Below are 17,479 nucleotides of genomic sequence, written 5' to 3'. Positions count from 1 at the left end.
TTTTCTCTCTCCGCCCCCCCCCCGCTAATATTTTAGGAGTTTATGTCTGCTCCACACATGTTTTGTCTATATTGAAGAGCTGGGTTTCAATAACACCAATACCTTCTGATCAAAGGAACAAATAGAGTCCCCCCTCCCTCCCCCTTTTCTGGGGTTTACTTCCTCTTCCCTAGCAGTCTGTATTAACACAGCATACATAAGCAGCATGGAAAAGCCTGCCTTATTATTATTATTATTATTATTATTATTATTATCATTATCATTATTATCATCATTTTTTGGTCCAGGATAACTTGAGAAGTGGAACTAAAAAGTGTTCAGATACACACATACATGCAGGCACACACATGTATCAAGGTGTTCTCTGCAGCTCTGTCAGCACACTCAGTTTGAAGAAGTCCTTTCAGCAGAGCCAGTTAGAATAGGATGGAGGAGATGGCTTGGTTCCTGTAGGAACGGGGTTGGGTGGGGGGATGTGTATTGATTCAGGCTTTGGTTGAAGGGTTGGGACTCTGTGCATCTTTAACCTCAGGGGAGAGGAAGTCCATCAGCCTTGCTTCCAAATGCCATGAGCAGCACTCAGATGTCTGGTTCCCCAGTACATCCCCCCCATTTGCCTTCTAACTTCTCCCTCTGCCTTGAAAATGCACACATTCGTCTTGACCCGGCTCTCCTGCTGAGGTTCTCAGCCTCTGTCTGCAACCTTTTATGTTATGCTTCACCTAGGTTTGACTCCTCAGCGACCCACTCCATGTGTGTGTGTGTGTGTGTGTGTGTGTGTTTGGGAGGGACAGAAAAAAGTCTTGTTGGGGGACAGATGGGTGTCCCCAGAGGGGGCTGCATTTGTGGGGGCCAAAGAGGAAAAAAAACCCACCGAGAGAGGCGTGGTGTGTAGGGTGTGAGAAGATCAGGCGAGTGCTGGTGAGAACCACAGGGATGCCAATTTAAATCCTCTGTGCAGAGTGCTGTTTGCTGGCAGCTGAAGGATGACTGGGAAAAAACAGCCAGGAACAGGAGGAGGAAGGAAAGAGGATGTAGAAGAAATATAGAGGAATCAGACAAGTCCATGGGTGGAGAGAGAAAGGAAGGCATAGGATAAAAAAACAATGTGTAAGCTTTTCAGTCACACAAGGTTCCTTTTCATCAGGCAGAACTGTTAAAAAAAAACTCTGTTTTTTTAAGCCCAGCTAAGCACAGTGAATTGTCAGTCATTTGGAGGTAGCTGAATAGATGCTGCTGGTATGTGCGCAAGTGTGCATGCACTCATGTGTGTGCACTAAAAGCTGCCTTACTGGCTATAGAGAGACAGGTGAAAGCATCACACGAGGAAACAGCACTCACTCCAGTTTTGTTTCCTTTCTCCGGATCTGGCGCCAACCCAAAGCTGGCCTCGTCTTTTTCGTAACATTGCTGTTATTTACATTATACCATCCCTCTCCAGGATTACGTTATACCATCCCTCTCCAGGATTTCCTCCTGGGTTAGTTTCTAGCGGGCAGTTGTCATCTGAAAAAAGGTTCCGTAGAAGTCTTACTCTTGTCTCACGAGGGGCAAGTTGTGGGGTAGAGAAAGGGATGACGGGAAACATCCAGTCATTTTTTTCCCTTTACATTGCAAAGCATCATTTGAACTGGAATTAACTTTCCCAAGGCTAGAGCTACATATTTCCCATGAAAGCTATTAGAACTGAGGCAAGGGAAAGGTGACAAAAAGGGGGAGAGAGAGAGAGAGAGAGAGAGAGATTAGGCTTGGCTTTTCAACAATATAGTTTCTTGTTCTCCCATCAATGTGCTCTTTGGGCCATGTTTTATATCCCAGGTTCATACTTGGGAAAGAGCATGGCTTTCAGCAAGCAGCTAATTGCAGAAATATTCTGCATTTTATGGGATGTAATGGTCGTCTTCTTCTTCTTTTTTTTGGTGTGTCTTAAAATGAAATCTCTCTGTGCTAATAAAGCAGACTGTATCTGTCACAAATGACTCCTGCTTCTCTAAGGATAAATGTTAACCTTTTTAATGCATCTCTTCCCCAAATAATTAATTGCTGTGAACAATTACTAAAAGGTTCATGGTAATAAAGGTGTCGTCAAGAAATGGTGGATGGTTATAGATCTTTTGCTCAGATTTCCTTTCTTTCCTTTCCTTTCATAAATAATGCTGGTTCTGTGTCACTGGACCACCAGTGGGAACTGAGGACACATTTGATGAGAAGAACGTGGTGATTAGGAAGAAGGGCTCATGCACCCAAAAAGGCACCCAAAATTTACATTGTCCTTGGCTCAGACAAAGAGCTAAGTCACCTGAAAGACTGCTTTTAGTGACTTACACAAACCCAAGGGGGAAATCACCGTTTGGACCATCTGATTCTATGTTTTGATTAAAAGGGGGTGGGGTGAAACGTTGTTGTAAGCCGGCTGGTTCTGGTGTTAGCCTTTGCAATCCTCTTAAATAAAAAGCAAGAGCTGTGGCATTCACTTTTTCAGCAGAATATATTTAATGCTCCTGCAGTGCTGGAGGAAGTGGTGATGGTAGCTTATATACATTCTATCCTTATATTCGATCCCGTCTGCCTTGATTTTTATAATTCCTTTATTAATGGGATTTTCTGGGGAAATTCTCCCCCCCACACACACACTTCTTTCCTCCTTTTTAATTTATTATTTGCATTTAGAATGAACAATAATATGAAACAAAACAAAAACAACCCTGAATGCTATTCTTTTGACAAATTGAGAAGGCCCAGCTGCTGAAGTCTTTGCTATTATTATTATTTCAAAAATAAAAGAACCCAGCAAAAGATTTTATGCTTACCCAAGTCTTCCCTGCCCTCCCCTTCTGTTGCTTCTTTAAAACATGCTGTAACTCATGTTCTAGATGTATTGGACTACACCTCCCATCATCCACAAGTGATAGTCCAAAACATCTGGGAGGTGCCAGGGCTGCTGGAGCTGACGCAAGAGATAACAGTTGTATATCTGATTACCTCCAATCATTTGTTTTAACTGTATCACGCCATGTTTCAGCTGGAGTTCCATTTAACAGTATTGACAAATCATTCATTGTGGGAAAACATCATTAGAAATGTAGGCTCCATTCATCACGTGAGCTCTCTAGGCCACCCGTGTATTGAATATAATTAATCAATGAAACTAATTTCTTAACTAGAGAATTACCTTGTAGCTTTTCTGTGAAATATTTTTGTGGCTTTGGATAATAGCTTGGGAGGCCTGCTCAGGTGGTCAGGGGCTATGGCGCTGCTTGGGCAGAGGGGTATTTATTTATTTATTTATTTATTTATTATTGGTTTATTTCATTTATGACTGCTTAGCCCGTTGGGAAGGTTTTTATGGATTGCAATCCTTAGACTGCTTACTCTAGCACAGAGTTCCACTGACTGAGCTGTGAACCAGGAAGTCAGTCCCTGATTCAAATCTTGCCTTTAATCTGAAGCTACTGCATGGGCTTTGGCCAAAGCATATTAAGACTATAAGAAGAGTCATGCTGGATCAGACCAAGGGTTCTAGTTCACACATTGGCCAACCAAGTGCCCATGGGAAACCCACTAGCAGGACATGAGTACAACAGCACCCTCCCACCAAGGTTCCCCAGCAAGTGGTGTACATAGGTGTTGGAAAAGTGCAATTTTTGCAACATAGGCATACCGCCTCTGATACTTGAAGTAACTTATAGACATCGGGATTAGTAGCCATTGATGGCCTTCTCCTCCTCTCTCTTTTAAAGCCATCCAAATTGGTGCCCATCTCTACGTCTTGTAGTAGCGAATTCCATAATTTAACTCTGTGCCATCTCTGCTTTTTGTCTGCAATGTACAACGTTCCTGCCTGACTTTCCCAACACTCTGGGGAAGTTCACATGCTGAAAGAAAGCATGAGGGCCTCTGCAGGCTGGTACAAGCATGCTGAGGTCTTGCCCTCCCACCCACTGTGACCCATGATGGAAAATCTTCCCAACCCTCTAAGTGTTTGGGCACATGGGAAAGGGCTGTCCATGCATATTGATACACATGAGTAGGGCTTCTCCATGTGAGGAGGAGTTCTGGCTTAATCAGGGCTGGAGCCCATTCCCAAATTGTTTAACGATGGACAGTGGGGAAGCTTTTGTGCCACAGGTGATGGTAACTGGGCCTGTGGAGGCTAGGGGAGGGGCTAACCTGTGGGGTTGTCTCCTGACAAGAAGCAGAACCCAGGATGGGACTGTGCATATAGGTGTCTCCTAGATTTTCAATGTCTGGGGTCACCATGGGCAGAAGCAGATATAGGTCAATTCTAATGGTCAGCATTGGTCCTAGATCAAATGGCATCCCAGGCAAAAAGCATCCTTGCTGCCCCCTCAATTCCTTCAGCTTTCAGATACCTTATTCTCTATGGCATTTGCGTTTAATGACTTTGATGCACGACCTACATGCATGATTTATCCTTGTCATACCATATGATAAATTTGTAAGCTAGGAGCTGTAAATCTGTATTTATTCAGGCTACATGAACTTTTCGTACTATTTGTATCAACTACTGAGTGGAGAGTGAGATAGGCCCCTGATGGGTGCCTTTGCCCCCAGCCCCAGCCCAGTCGGTTTCCTGGGACACAGGCCCTGAAATCTGGCCCTGCCAATGTGTCCCTGGCTGTACCTCTTTAGTGAACTAAGCAAACGGATGCCATTAATTTTTATGGGGAAAAGGAAAGAAATGTGCCTCTTGGCACCCAAAAGCTGGAGAGAAGAAGAGCTCTGCTAGATCAGGCCAAAGGCTTATTTAGTACAATGTCATCTTTCAGTGCTGGCTCCAGGATTTTGAAGGCCCTTGGGCAAGTTCTCCTCAATGACCCCTCTTCCCCAGTGACTTTACCTTCCCCCCATCTTTGTTACCAGCTGCTATTTCTTCTCTGCCTCTTTCTCATCATTGCTACCACTTGCTTGTTTGACAGGCAGGGAACCAGGAGGCAATTGCATCTCCTCCTCCTCCTCTTCACCATCACCATCACCATCACCATCACCATCACCATTGCATGGACCAGAGTGAGAGGCAGGTGAAGAAGTGGGTTGCAATGATGAAGAGGTGACACAAGTCCAAGGAGCTGTTGTTGGTGGACCGTTGGTGATGACTTGGCTCTTGGCAAATGCCTGACCATGCCTACCTGTGACGCTGGTCCTACCCTCTTTCCCAGTGGCCAGCCAGAGACCTTTGGGGAATTTGGAGAAGTTGGTCAGGTCAAGTCCACCCTATGGGGAATTTGGAGAAGTTGGTCAGGTCAAGTCCACCCAACTACTCCACTTGTGTAGCTAGGCATATTGAATGGTAGAGTAGGGGATGGCTGGAAGAATTTCTCTTCTCCTACTTATTAGTCACTATGGCAGTTGTAATTGTGGCATGTGGAGCAAGGGGTGGGATAGTGGCTGTGGCAACTATTGAGTTGCCAACTCTTGAGATGAAAAATACTAGAGGCTTCAGAACCGGCAGGAAAGGCTTTGTTTGTCTAAGATGTACAACACTTGCTGCATGATTTCCTTGCCTCTAAGGAATACCATCCATACATGATGTCAGGGCAAAGCCCCAGTAAACAACACCAATTCCAACTGCAACTGGGCCATAAAAATCAGAAAGCAAGAAATAGACTGCAGAGCAGGTAACTCAAAGGAAGTGAGCCGAGCCACAAACTATATGGCTCATCACAGACATGTGTTGCATATGGACAGGAATTATGCACCAAGAAAACATTTATTTATTTTTTACATTTCTATGCTGCCCGATAGTCCATGCTCTCTAGGCAGTTCTCCCAAAATAACCTGGAGCCAACTAGTTTTCCAAAGGGTAATATGTGATTTCATAGTTGAGAACTCAAAACACATGCCTAGGGAAGATCAGTCAAGAAAATGAGCTGAGGTCCCTCCCTCCTACCCCACCCCACCCCACCATGTAATGCTACCACCTTGTCCATCCTTTTGTTGACTAGGGTGGCCGTGGGTTGTGTCCAACTTTACAGAGGACAGCCCCTTATTTTGAATGGCTGTCAATAGAACAGTCCCAATTTGAAAGCGTCTCCTCTGTGAAAGGGCTCTCCAGTCAAAGATCGATTTAAAGATTAAAAAAACAAAGTAATAATAATCAAGACTTGAGAACAGGTACTGTTGTCACTGCTCCACAGTTAGCCAGCTGGACAGTTGACTAAGCAGGCAGGCAGAAAAGTCTTCTGGTTACAGCCTTCCCCATGATGATGAGATGTATTTCTGTTTAACACAATCACTTATAACTTATGCAGATCTATGTCCTCTTTTATGGTGATGCAATTCCTCTTTGTGTGTGTGTGGCGGGGAGGGCACCCAAGCTGACTTAGCTGTGCCTGTATTGTGCCTCCTCCTCCTTTGCTTATGGATCCAAGAGGCTGCCTTATATTGAATGAAGCTATTGGTTGGTTCCTCTAGCCCATGTTGTCTTCTCTGCCTGATAGTGTTTCTCCAAGGCCTTACACAGAGGTTTCTCTCCAAGCCTGGCTGCCTGAGATGCTTCTAACTCAAGGTGCTGGGGATCAATCTTTGGGGCTGCATGCAAAGTCTAAGCTCAACCACTGAGCTATGGGCCCTTGCCATGGGGATGTAGAGTCATGCAGCTAAAAGGCAAGGCAGGTGTTGGGTTGGTGGCCGGAGACCTCTCAGGTGGGTCTGGGCTTAAGGCATGAGCAGCACAGCAGTGTACCATAGCTCCTCCTTGCCCTCCATCTCCTACTCCTCCTTTGTCACTGCCATGCCACTTTCAGGCTTGCCTCCATCCCAATACAGCTTCATTGTGGAGGATCAGAGAGATGAACGATGGCTGGATATGGTGGGCATTTGAATCCGGAGGTGCTACATGTGCACAAAGATGGCATGGTCAAGATAAACATACTAAAAAGGAAAGAACACCTGTGAGGTGGTTGGGTTATGTGGGCTTGGGACTATTCTACAGAGGACAGAATGGCCTCAGCGGAAGTGGCTGTTCTTCATCTGAAGAATTCCTGGCAGTTGTTTGTCCAGCCTTTGTTCTAAACGCTCCAAGGAGAAAGGTTCCATAGCCATCCTCAGCCTTTGAAGCCTTGCTCTCTGGTTTGCCACTAAGAGATGCAATGTAGTTTTAGTGTGATGATTTTATTTGGTATTATATTTTGTTGTGAATCTTTGTACACCACCTCATGTGGGCAAATGTGTCCTGAAGGGCCATTTTAATATCTGTTAATAAATCAATACAAATAGAAAATGTTCAGTTGCTGAACATATCATTTCTGTTGTACGTACTCTTTCTATAACAAAATATTATGTTGGGCGAGGGGCAGAAAGGCTGAAAGGAAAACTAGTGATGGGCTGAAATAGTTATTTGTGTGCCCAAAATTTTCATCATTTTCACAAGTTACATAAATTAGCACAAAATTCAGCTGTAATTTGCGCACCATAAAAATATGAAAAATTAAGTTAGGTTCCCTACTGGAAGGTGGGCTGAAGTCCAGGGACAGGGGTGAACCAGCTTTACCCCACAAATGAAATGCTCTGATGTTCCTATCTAGTGCTTTCTAGGGCTTTTGGACTTCAGCTCCCAGAATTCCTGGGAATGCCCCATCTTTTGAAAATTACTTTGAGTTCTCCCACTGAAACTGGGCAGCATGTTGTCAAATTCAGAGAAAAGATTTTCTGAAAAATGCAGATCTTCATATAGTGAGTCTGATAGTGTTGGAATAATGAGAATAGTAGGGTACTGTTAGCAGAACTAGTGTTTTGTTTGTATTCACTCTCTTTGTATACAGCTGACTCAGCTTTCTGGAAGACTTGTCTGTAGGGTACCAGGAAATCTTTTAGGTCCCTGTGCTCATGAATGCGGCAATAACAAGAGATCCTTAAATGACAGTGAATTGCAGGCAAACGCTAAAGTTCACCAGGTCAACTCAGCAATTCATTATTGCATCGGGAACATTGCTGATCTAGGTGTATGGTAAATTAAATCTCTTAAGGGTAACTTCTGGTAGAGGTAAAATACTGGTTCCCCATTTGCTCTCGTCGTTAAGCTAGCAAAAGAAGTTTCTTTAGAATGGGAAAGGGGAAGGCTGTGGAATTGCGCACAACTCCTGACCCCATGTGCTGAATGAACCCCACCAGCCATACATTATAGACTGCTTCGTACAACTTTCTCCCTGCTGTTGCAGCCCGAAGCAGGCAGCAAAACCAAGGGTTGTATCAAGTCTTTGATGGACAGGAAGTCGGGGAGATAGGTCCGAAGTTTGTGCAAGCCCTGGTTACTGGGGCCTGATTCAATTCAAAAGGAAAGCTGTCTAGGAATATCCATGGTCTTGTACAAAGGAAGAGCTGTGCCCATCCATTCATTTCCAGATGGTTGCCTTGGCCTAATCCCGTTTTAAACTGGTACTGATAATGCTTTGCATGTAAGTGGCAGTTTCTGGTTGAGCCTCTCAAATCATTTTGCAATTGGCCTAGAGTAGCCTTCCCCAACATTTTGCTCTCCAGCTGTGCCATACGACAAGTCCTATAATCCCCAGCTAGCATGGCTATGCTGGCCGAGTTGTAATATGACACATCTGGAGGGTGCTGAGATCAGGAAAGGTGCCCTAGAGACAGGAAGCAGAGTAGAAAGCAGGAAGCATCTAAGGGCGTTGCTAGACGAGGCCTTAGCACGCCTTGAGAACTGGTTTCCTTGCTGTGCTTCCACATGACGCACAGGGGAATCCGGCCCCATGCCACACTGAAGCCTCCTCTAACGCGCCATAAGCGAAGTCGCTTATGGCGCGCCTTTTCCCCAGCCCTGGCCTGAGGCCGGGGCTGGGGAACGTCTAGCTACTTCTTTGGCTTTTTGCGGCTACTCGCTTACTTGCGAGTAGCCACAAAAAGCCGCGGACTGGCCACAGCGCTGAGCGCTGTGCCCATAGGCCGGGGGGAGATCCCAGGAGGGAGAAGGAGGAGAGACGACACAGGACACACACACACACAGAGGGAAGACGACACAGGACACACACACACACACGGAGGGAGGAGGAGGAGAGACGACACACGGGACATGGAGGGAGAGAAAGATCAGGAAGGGATCAGGAGCGGATGGGGGGGTTAACTAAAAAAAACCCTTACCTTCTCTGCAGTCTTCGGGCCGCACGTGGCCCCTTTAAACTTAAAAAAAATGGCCGACGCTGCAGGGATCCCGATGTCCCTGCGGGTCCCGTGTCTGGAAGCCTGGGCGGCGCGCACTAACGTCAGCGTGCCGTCGCCCCGCCTCCCTGCCGGCTTATCCCGGCAGGTCTAGCGAGGCCCCAAGCTAGCTGCTCCATTCTGCTGGTCTTGATGGCTAAAGCTGCCCCAGCGTGTGCTACTCTTTTTCAAAGAGGATGTGGCTGAGAAGAAAAATCAGTAATGATGGACCATCTATCCTGAAATATGGTTGACCAGTGTTTACAACTGGTTTATCTTCCCCTGCAATGTGGAGTTGCCAGATATATTGCAGCAGTGCCAGAAGTGACCCAGTTTCCTCAGCAGATGCCTAGGGACTCCATGGCAGGATGATAGACGTGGAACAGGTTTCTGTGGGGGTTACCTCACAATTGATTATATTGTATATGTCTAGATTAGTATGTCTTGTAAGTAGGGAATATTAGAACTGAGTGGGTGTGGTTTATGATATAAGAGGTGGGGTGAAGAGGAGTATATAAGGAGTGTGTTGGGAGTTTTTGAGGTGTTTGTGTGTTTTTAGGTTTTGTTTTTCTTGTGTTTCTTTGTTTGTAAAGAAAGAAAAGTTTAGATTCTAGGGACTTAGGATTGGTGTAAAGAGAGGGAAGTGGTTGGTGTGTAGAGAGTTTAGATTAGACAGAATTGAAAGTATTATATTTTTATTTAAAGTTTTTAAATAAAAATAAAGTTTTTATTATTTTGTTAGCTACCAAATACCACGTGTCAGCTTGGCATTATTTACCTGCCTTACAGTTATTAAACACCCACCCCATATTATACCCACATTATATTTAGAGCAGATCCTGAATTAAACCTGTTTCCCTCATAGCTAGGGGAAAGGTTTTAATTAACCCTCCTTCAGGTTTTCAAGTAGTGGTGCTTGGCTTGAGAAGGGATTATGCGACGGGCCTAGTGTAAGGGTTTGTTACGTCACAGTTTCCTAAGGTCAGGAAGTTGGCAACCACTGGCTTAGGCCTTCCATGCCATCATAGGCTTGATTTTCAGTGGCCATGCTTAAGCGAATGCCGAGTGTTTTCACTTCTTGAAATCAGATGTTTTCTTTTGGTCTGCAACCTTTGCTAAACCAGGTAAATTAATTAGGGTGACCATATGACTGGATTTGCCTGGATTTGTTCAGGTTTTTGGTGACAAATCCGGGAGTGGGAGGGAAAATCCGAATTGTTCCAATCTTCCCCAGCCAAAGAGCAGCTCTAATGGGAATTAACAAAAATGCTTATAACTCTGTCATTTTTAAAGATAAAGACATGAAACTTGGCACGATGGTAGCTCTTAGGAAGGGCTTTAGACATTCCAAATTTGAAACAGATCCGTTCATCCATTGATTTTTTAGGAATTTTTTAATAATTGAGGTTTTAAAATTATTATTTTTAAAATTGTCATTTTTAAAGATAAAGAGATGAAACTTCACACCATGATAGGTTTTAGGTAGAGCTTTAGCCATACCAAATTTGAAACAGATCCATTCATCCATTGATTTTTTTTAGGAATTTTTTAAAAATTGAGGTTTTAAAATTATTTTGTAGAACAGATTTGTCTTAAATGTGTGCTGTAAAATCAGACATGTGACCAAGGCTATGTTTGGGTGGGCATGCCCCCTTGGTGCTAGACATGCCCCCTTGGGGGCTGACCATGTTGTCCTCCTTTTTGGTTTCCAAAATATGGTCACCCTAAATTAATCAATTAAAAACATTTAATTGATTAAAAAGTCATCCTTGATTAATTGGTCAATACCTAGATATAGATAATCTCTCTCTCTCTCTCTCTCTCTCTCTCTCTGTGTGTGTGTGATTGGATCCAGATTTAAGCTGGATCAACTGTGCTGGTGGAAGTGGAGTTCCCCACCCTTCCCACTGGCAGCCTCCCCAGTCCCCTGAAAATGCTATACAGAGAGTCCAGAGACCCTGCTGAAGAGGGTCAGCTGTGGTGTGGGGACGAAGGGGGTCCCCAAAAATTGAGTAGAGGGACTCCCTTCCTCTCATGGAAGGCAGATCCTGGATCCAACCCAACATAAGTCAGAGGTGAAGAACCTTTCTCCTGTCAAGATCCACATTACCAATTTGAATCCTCATTCCAGCAATGGACATGGCCAGAGCCAAAAGTATGTGGAACAAGAACCAAAAGTGGGCAGTGATGGATATGATGCTTACCTCTGTTCAGTGTGCAATGGGAGAAAGATATTTGCATACAGGCAATCTGCTTCCTTCTCCTACTTGTGCAAGGTTCTCTCCATCAGCTTTATAGGTGGTGGGCAAAGAAGCAAGGAGTAAAGATCATCAGTTAGGGAGAGCGGGGCCAGTGAGAAAGCAGGGCCTGTGTAGAGGGTCCAGATGTCCAGACTAAGAGGAACATAGAATGCTGTCTTATATTGAGTGAGACTGTTGGTCTGTCTAGCCCAGTATTGTCGATACGCATGGGCAGCCGCTTTCTAGGGTTTCAGGAAGAATTTTTTCCTAATGCTATTTGGAGATTCTGGGCAGGGCCGGTGTTACCATCAGTTTCCCAGACGACCTTTTCTTCTGTCACCCCCAGATTGTGGAATGGCCTGCCAGAAGAGATTCGTAAAATTAACTCTCTGTGTGATGTTAAGGCGGCTTTAAAAACTAGCCTTTTCCAGCAGGCCTATCCAGATCAATGTAAAATCAAGAATTTTTAAGATGTATTGATTCCTGTTCTAATGTTGTTCCCCGCCTCGATCCAAAGGGAGAGGCGGGTAAGAAATAAATAAAGAAATTTATTATTATTATTATTATTATTATTAATAATAACAATAATATTAGGCCAACTAGACAGCCGCCTAGGGCGCAGACCTCACAGGGGCGCAGTACTGCCCTTTAAGGGTCACAGTTTTATACAAATTAGCTGTTTTAAGAAAAAAACAGAATAAAAGGAAAATATATTTCCTTTTATATATATTTGTGAACCGCCCAGAGAGCTTCGGCTATTGGGTGGTATAAAAATGTAATTTATTAATAAATAAATAAATAAATATAATAGTTCAGAAACTCTTCTTGAACAGCTGAATCAAAGTTGGCAATTTCGTGTGTGTGTGTGTGCAAGTAGCTCACATTGCCTAGGGCACAAAACAGTCTGACACCGGCCCTGATTCTGGGGATTGAACCTAGGACCTTCTGCATCTAAAGCAGGTTTCTCTACCACTGAGCTATTATGCCCCCTCCTGGGGGGTCCTTACCTGCTCCTTAGGCTAGAGATTCCCCATCCTTGATATAAGTGGATAAAACTACAGATCAAGAGTACCTTTCTCTCACACATGGGAAAGCACTGCTCCTGGGGGAGAAATGCTGTACCATAAAGGGTGAGCTATTCCACCTGCTCCCCTGGAGCTGAAGGTTGGGAGGCGCTGCTTCAGGGGGTGAAATGCTGTTCTAACCAAGCTTTTTTCTTTCTTTTTAAAAATCTTATCTGGTTTGTTTTGCTGTACACGTGTATTTAGTATATTTTTGAATATTATTGTGATGTTGCTGATTAGTATATTGTTAAATATTGTTGTAGTTTTGATTTTTGTAAACCGCCCAGCGAGCTTCGGCTATTGGGTGGTATAAAAATGCAATAAATGAATAAAATGAATGAAATGAAGCATACCTCTTCTAAGAGTGTGACTGCTGTGACCATGAAAGCATCAACGAAGTATGCTTTCCCCCATTTGCATATGTAAAGGTATGCACATTTAATGGATTAATCAATCAATGAAAAGTCAATTAATTAATAGACCAGGGTTTCTTCAATCAGAGGGCAGCCCTACTTTATCCGATATATTTCATACCCCAATTTGGTTTAAACATCTTAAATGTTTACATTACCGAAGGAAATGAGCTCCACACCAAAACAGTGGAAAATTGAAATTGCTCATAGATTCCTAAAAAGAAATGTAGAGCTGGGACCAGGAGGTCAAGTGTTGTTTTGCCACAAAGGGCGATTTGTTAAAGTGTCCCTTTTAAGTGCTGGTGGATCTGGAATTGATTGCACCACCCAATCAATAAGGAAACTCGAGGGACCAGTGCATCTGGTCTGGACTGAGGACGCACTGTTGGCCTGACCCGAGATGTAATTATTCCAGTAGCTCAACTGATTCATTTGCAAAACCTGAAAATGGATTTCCATCTCTGTGTCGTATTTAATCTGCTTGGTTTAGTATCCTTTTTCGTTGAATCGTCAGTTCGAGATGTCCAAGGAAAAATGTTACTGGTAAAGTACAAGAATGGAGTATTCCAATCGTCATCATACCACTGAAATAGTTTATAGCAGGGATGGGGAACCTCTTTCAGTCTGAGGGCCATATTCAGTTTTGGAGTAGCTCTCGGGGGCTACATTCCAGTGATGGGCAGGCCTGAAGGAAAAAGGGGCGGGGCAAAACTACAAAAACAAAACAAACTACCACCCCAGCATGTTGTAGCTTAAAATTGTTACTACCAGTGACTAAGGCCTAACTACACCAAGTAGGATATTGCACTATGAAAGCAGTATGAAAGTGGCATATAAAAGGCTGGAGCCACACCACTGCTTTATAGTGGTGTATAGTGGTATTGAAGTGCACTGACAACTGTTGGGTCCCATTGACACATACCATATACCACTTTCTTCCTGCTTTCATAATGTTATATACTGCTTGGTGTACCTTAGGAGAGGCAGAATGGGGAACACAAGCTAGGAAACCATGCATTGATTGGGATTGGAGGAAGGGGGCGACAGGCAGGGGAAGGCTGAGTGACCCTTTAGTGATCCCCAGAGGGCCAGATTAGAATACCAGGAGAGCCAGATTTGGTCCTCACACCTGTGGTTCTTCACCCCTAGTTTATAGTCTAACAGCACCCTGTAAGTACAAATACTTTGTAATTGCAGAGTGCTGTATGATGAAATGCATTTAATATTAATATTAATAGGCATGATCCAGCCATGGTTAAGAATTTAGGAAGAATGTGGCTGCAAAAAAAGGCAAATGCTATTTTGGGCTGCATTAATAGAAGTATAGCTTCCAAATCACGCGAGGTACTGGTTCTCCTCTATTTGGCACTGCTTGAGCCTCATCTTGAGTACTGTGTCCAGTTCGGGGCACCACACTTCAAGAAGCATGCAGACAAGCTGGAGGGTGTTCAGAGGAGGGCAACAAGGATGATCAGGGATCTGGATACAAAGCCCTATGAGGAGAGACTGAAAGAACTGGGCATGTTTAGCCTGGAGAAGAGGAGACTGAGGGGAGACATGATAGCACTCTTCAAATGCAGTACTTGAAAGGTTGTCACACAGAGGAGGGCCAGGATCTATTCTCAATCATCCCTGAGTGCAGGACACGGAATAATAGGCTCAAGTTACAGGAAGCCAGATTCTAGCTGGACATCAGAAAAACTTCCTGGCTGTTAGAGCAGTACAACAATGGAACCAATGACCTAGGGAGGTCATGGGCTTTCTCACACTAGAGGCCTTCAAGAAGCAGCTGGACATCCATCTGTCAGGGATGCTTTAAGGTGGATTGCTGCATTGAGCAGGAGGTTGGACTCGATGGCCTTGTAGGCCCCTTCCAACTCAACTATTCTATGATTCTATAAACATTGCTGTGATAGACCAAAGGTTAATCTAGTGCAGCATCCTGTTTCCCACAGTAGCCAACCAGATGCCTATGGGAAATCCACAAGCAGGACATGAGGGCATTAGCCCTCTCCCACACTTGTTTCCCAACGACAACATCCTAGAGCAATCATATAAGCATCATGACTAGCAGCCATGAATGGTCTTAACTTCCATGCATTTGTCTAACCCGCTCTTAAAGCTGTGTAAATTGGTGGCCATCAAAATGTCCTTTAATAGGGAATCCTAGAGATTAACAATGTACAAATCCAAATTAGTTTGGATTTCTAGGAAGTCAACCTGTGAGTTCTGCAGCAGATCAGCTTTTTCCAAGTCACACAAACTTGCAGGACATTTTTAAAAACTTTTTCTTTGCGGGGTGGGTTGGGGGGTTTGCACACCTTCACACTTGTGCCAATATGCATTAGCGGAAGTGATCATTAGCACCAATGCACATACGTGCAAGTTTGAATTAGCGCTAAGGTGCATTAGTGCAGATGTGCACTTGTGTTAATTGACATTAATGCTAATTGCACTTGCACTAATGCTAATGTATACTAATTCACACTTGTGCTAACACTTGTGTGACTGCATACTTGCCCAAGTGGTATGAAATACTCGACCATCCCTAAAAATAATAATCTAATGTCATCAATGTTGACATTGTTGACGGCATGAAAGACAGCTGACACTCCACGAAACTCAGATGGAGCAGATTTAACAAAACCATAAACCCCTAACTTTGTGAAGAAGTGCTTACTTTTGTCTCTCCTGGATCTCCCATTGTTCAGCTTCATTGGATGAATGTGCATTGCTTTACATTTACTTACTTTGAATAACGTTTGCCATTTTAATTCCCATTCCTCCCACTTGAAGAGATCTTTCTGGAACTCTAAGCAATCTCATTTTGTTTTTATCACTGTTAATAGTTTGGAATCATCTGCAAACTGAGCCATCTCACTGTTCACCCCTAACTCCAGATCACCTATGAACAAGTTAAAAAGTCTCAGTACAGATGCTGCTTCAGTGATCCCACTGTTTGCAACTTTTGATTGTGATAGCTTCCAGATGAAGCTTCTATTGTATAAGTCCACTGCTTCATACACAGAATTTTAGGAAGGGATCCAGATGTCATTGCCCTCAGTTTGTAACCCTCCTGTGCTTTCCCACTGTTTCTTCCATCTTTTTTTCTGACCCATTGACAATCATCATTGCAACCTGCTTCTTCACTTACCTTTCTGTCGCTCTGGCCCAGACAACAGTCATGGCGGTGAGGAGGAGGAGCAGTAGATGCCCTTGTGTTGAGTTTGGGTTCTGGTTCTGCCAGATGCAAACTCAACCAAAGGACCAGATTGAGTTTGGAGCTGGAAGAACCAGAACCCAAACTCAACACATCCTTTGCCTGTTTGCTCACTGGCTCTCTGACTGTCAAGCATACAAGTGGTAGCAATGATCAGAAAGAAGCTGAGGAGCAACAGCATCTGGTGACATTGGCAATGAGAAGGTAGATTCAGTGAAGGAGGGACCCATGGAGGGTGTGATGCCCAAGGGCCTTCAAAAACCTGGAGTCAGCACTGTGCGGGACAAAACTACCTCCCCCATGCATTCAATGCTACATCAGTCTTCATCCTAAGTTAGAGATCAGAACCCTGCTTTTCTTAAAGCCTTACTGTAGAAAACTATTTCATAGGACAAGGGGGAATTATTATTATTATTATTATTATTATTATTATTATTATTATTATTATTATTTTCCACCTTTTCCCCAGTACTATATCTACAGGCCCATTGGATATCCAGCAGGGAGCTCCTCTTGCATTCTTTTTGAAGTCCGTAGGAGGCACACATTGTTTAAACCTGGGGAAGTTGACAAAAATATTATGCAATGCCATCTACATTAATGCACAAGATTCCTCTCTCTTCTTCCCAGAATTAATGGAATGAAACTTTAACTCGTCAGACTTAGAAAGTTCCAATAAAAGGAACTTAATGCAATTACACTCTTTAAGGGCTCCACATTAGCTGATGGTATTTGATGGTGACTACTTCTTGTCTCATATTTTCGCTTTGAGTTCAGCATTTTCTTCTGCAGAATTAACTTATCTTGCTGTTTTCAATAAAGTCCCACCTCCAGCTGAGAAATGTTTAGCGTAAAAAAAAAAAAAACTTTAAAGAAGGAAGAAAGGGGGAAAATCCTCTGTGCCACTAATTAAGCATATTTATTAGAAAATTAAAGTTAAAAGGGGCTTAACTGCAGATGAAACTCCAGCGAAAGCCATATCCGGCTGGCAATTTTTATTGTTAAATTGGTGGTACGGTGAAAATGAAAAGTCACTCTGTTAAGGGAGAAGAGCTTTTAGATCTATTCAGAGGAGCTTTATTGTTAGTTACTGCTCATGTTTCAGGGGCACTCAGAGGCCTCTCTAAAACTCATCAACGTGCTGGGCCTAGCTGTGTGCAAATACTTAATGCAAACCTGTCTAGTGAAGAGGTGCCTCACCAGGCTAAGAGATAGGTTGGCATCTCTAAAGGGCATATTGGACATATGCAGTAAGTGGGCTATGGTGATTTCAAGTCAAGGTCTTGAAATCATTTTACTCTCATAATATGAGAGTAAGGATGTGTGAAACACTAGTTCGTTTCAAGCATGCATGTGTGTTTGTGCATGTGA

Source organism: Elgaria multicarinata, chromosome 8, assembly GCF_023053635.1.
Source record: "Elgaria multicarinata webbii isolate HBS135686 ecotype San Diego chromosome 8, rElgMul1.1.pri, whole genome shotgun sequence".
In the NCBI taxonomy this organism is placed as follows: domain Eukaryota; kingdom Metazoa; phylum Chordata; class Lepidosauria; order Squamata; family Anguidae; genus Elgaria; species Elgaria multicarinata.
The sequence above is the reverse complement of the archived record's forward strand: the minus strand, read 5'-3'. Positions refer to the sequence as shown.